Source organism: Austrofundulus limnaeus, unplaced genomic scaffold (genome assembly GCF_001266775.1).
Source record: "Austrofundulus limnaeus strain Quisiro unplaced genomic scaffold, Austrofundulus_limnaeus-1.0 Scaffold124, whole genome shotgun sequence".
Taxonomy (NCBI): domain Eukaryota; kingdom Metazoa; phylum Chordata; class Actinopteri; order Cyprinodontiformes; family Rivulidae; genus Austrofundulus; species Austrofundulus limnaeus.
In genome coordinates, this window is record NW_013952526.1 from 1,006,367 (window position 1) to 1,010,113 (window position 3,747).

The following is a 3,747-nucleotide window of genomic DNA, read 5'->3' on the forward strand; positions in this document are numbered from 1 at the left end:
GTGCTAAAAACTCACAAATTTAAAAAATAAATGAATAAACAACAACAACAAAAAAAAAAACTATTCTCCTTTAAAATGTTTTATTGTCACAACAATGATTTTAGGCTAATGTCTTAATTAAGTGTTACAGTTTATTCCTTTTTTGGTCTTTGTTAGAAAGCATGCAAACAGCAGAACTATTACATTTCTCTGGTTTAGTGTATATATTGGTGAACAGCAATAATTGTAATGTCTTGTTATGTAAATTTTGATAAATTTATTGTAATTCTTCACTGAAAAAAAAGCAAAAAAATCTTCTAAACTTCCATCATCAGTTCTGTGCTAATGGCAGAAATACATGTCTGGACAGAAATATGCAGCARCACATCTTTGATGACCAATAAACATAATGTCATGAACGTAAACAAAAGCATCGATTCGTAGTAAGCCTTTGAGCAAACAAGCCATTCTTCAGGWTGTCAGCATATCAATACAAGTAAGCAAGTCATTATTGACAGTACCTGACATTTCTAATCTTACATTGTTTCAACCASTGAAACCTCCCTTGGCAAAGTCCTCTGCTGGGAAACAAACACCTGTGTTAGCTGTAATAATCTGCCTTTTTTAAACCCGTCCTCTTTGGAATTATTACTTAGAAATGGCTTGCTACATTTGCCCTTGTTAGTAGTCACAGTTACAACAGTGGTCTAACTTAGTAAGGYACAGCATCCACAAAAATCTGCATTCTGACTTTTTTTTCTTTTTTACTGTTAATTATTTTCTTGCCCCCTTAGGAAAAAATATACAGAGCTATTAACACAGTATTGACATTTAATCACCTCTTCAGGTTTCTATAGCTAGTGTGCAARCAGATGAAGGGCCGCATTAGCATTTCCTTGGGATGCTTTCACACCTGTAAGTCATTTAGTGTGAATCAAAGTATAGTAAGAACATGTTGCACTTTACTTATAGCCTGGCTCCCTTTCACAAAACAGCTCGTGAGGACYGAACATGAAGGCGAGCCGAATGACAAGTACCTTTTTGAAGCTCTGCTGTAGCAACTGTGCTGCTGCATCATCAAGGCATCATTAGGACCCATCATAAAAGAGGGAAATCATTCCAGACAGACAGCAGAGTAGGTATATTTTTGGTCCAGGCTTTCATAAAAAAACATCAACAAAAGGACATACAGTACAAAAAAGGAGTTTTAAAATAGGAGTTTATGTTTTTAGACTGTAAATAGCCACATGTTCTAATTAAAAACACGTTTGTAGGGACACATTTACACATATTACAAAGGCATAATGTATTGACATATGTACATTATGTATTTAATCTGTTGGCAAATAATGAGACTACTGTGTCATAGATGATAACATGCTATATCAATTTAGTGATTGATTTTATCAGGTTGCTATTCATTGGTTCCCAAAGTTAGAATACTCTTCCCCGCAGTTCAAAAATAATTTGYTGAAAGATTTAGAAGAGATACAAATAGCCTCCTTTTATTTTTTTTTCTCAGTGTGAATCTCACCAGAGTCTGCACAAAAACATTTTGATTGGCAGCTTTCATACAAAGCCAAAACAAACTRTTTTATTTCCTGGTAACTGTGCTGAGGCATGTTCTGAATGAACAGATTCACAGCAGTGATTTGGTCTCAGCTGACTTTTGGGATCTTATTAGGTGCTAAATCCTGCACGACTAGCAGCAGCACCAGTCATTTGCCTGTCTGGCACACGGTGCTGATCTTGGACAATGAGTTTTCCACAACACATTTTCCTACAGCTTGAACTGCATGATATTTAAGTAAGGGGATGGGGGGGGGGGTGGAGGGGGTTTCTGGCAGTAGAAGGGATAAAGGAAAATGCCAATCTGCTCCATAAAGCTGAACCAAAACTCAGTCATGTCATAATCATGTCTGCTTGTGTTTGAGGCCTATGTGAGGAAAGAAGTTATCGACATCAACATGCCCAGGATTCACCCTGTTTGCCACCAACAGTGTGAGACCTTCATTTGTCTTTACTCACATGTTGTAAACACTGGGCCAGTTCCTTCTTTAAAAAGAAACAGAAAATAAAAACGAGCCTGTCCAGTGACATTGAATACAAAAAATAATGCTTGTCCACCCCAAGATAATTATTGCAGGTACAGTATTTCTATGCAGAGACTGCTGATTGTTAATATGGACAAGTTTGAATTAATTGAAATTCCTTTTAATACAGGAATTGATGACTTACTTCAGTCATGCGTTTCATGGGTTCATTCTTAGCATTCTTTGTTGAAGTTATAAGACTGGAGTTCATTTTTTTAGCTCAACTCAAAACAAGCTCATCTCCCACCTCATGCCTTGGAGGAGTCGGAGTTATGTCACATTCAGGAACACCGTGAAAAAAAAATGCTTCCCAACACAAAAGAGGAATTTATTTTCATCTTGTAAATATTAGTAGTATGAAAAACAAACCATTTAGATTGAACCATGGAGTTATAGGCTATAATTTGGAATAAATATACACCAAAAATGTATACTATAAAAAGCAGGGGTACCTTTCAACAGCTAAAAATAAAAACAGTGTATCTCGTGACCATGAGTTATTATAACGTGGCCACACATTAATCAGACAAAAGAACAATTTAAGCACTTGTTACTGAGTGTGGGATGAAAACAAAMAAAATATTATTAATACCCCAACAAATTTTCATCACAGCCTTATTGGAGTTTTAGGACTGCTGATCCAATAAATAGGATTGCTTGGGAAGATTTAAAGTGTCCCTAATTATGAAATTAATAGAACAATGCACAATGTTAGTGAAGTTCCTGTACTTTTATCCTGCAGCTGAAACGTAAACAACATTTTTGCCACACCCAGCCTTCCATGTTTTAAAAGATTAAAAAAATGCAGATTTTTATTAAAAATGTTTTTCAGAAGTAATTGTAATCAAGGTTGGTGATGTTGCTTATTATGCACATATTTAAAAAAGAAAATAACCTGCCACATTAAGTGACTGATCACTATGACAACCTTTGTAATCCCCCATACATCTTCAGCTGTGTGTGAGCTGTTGTGTGTGTGTGTGTATAAAGACTAAACCACACATGGAGTCACATTGATCGTGTTTATCACGTCTCAGGGTTTCACTGGAAAAGTAAAAAAGCACGAGATGGTAAGAGAAACAAAAAAATAAAAATAAAAACAAATGCAGTGACTCAAACTGATTTTTGACTTTTGCTGACAGCATGAACCCAAGATATATATATTCTTCTGTTATTAACATTTATMAACTGCAAACATAAATAGTGAGATTTTAGTTAATTACTAGTGTCTAAGTTGTTGTCAGCCTGTTAGCAAAATATCTAAATAGACGTTAATGACACTTTCAAAAAGTAATAATTGTATATACTGTACATCTACACCTGATTAACTTTCCATTTCAATGTGATTCAATTTGACTGTCAAAGCTAGTAAAACTAAGCAAACAAAAATGGCTATGAAGCAGCCATTTCTTTACAGAAGTTGGGCTAAAATCTATTGTCGACATAGATGAGAGTCATCTCAATAAATAAACAGAGTGCTGTCAGATCAGATTAAACTTTGCCATCCAAGGTGGAAGGTCATATACATTCCTTCACGACATGAATCTTAAAATTTAATTTCTGATTGTAAATTAATTCTTGTATTGCCAATGTGCAAAACTTTCATATTACATTTAAGATTTGGGGTATTTTAGGGCTGGAAATAAAGTTAAGAAAATCTAAAGAGGATTTTTTA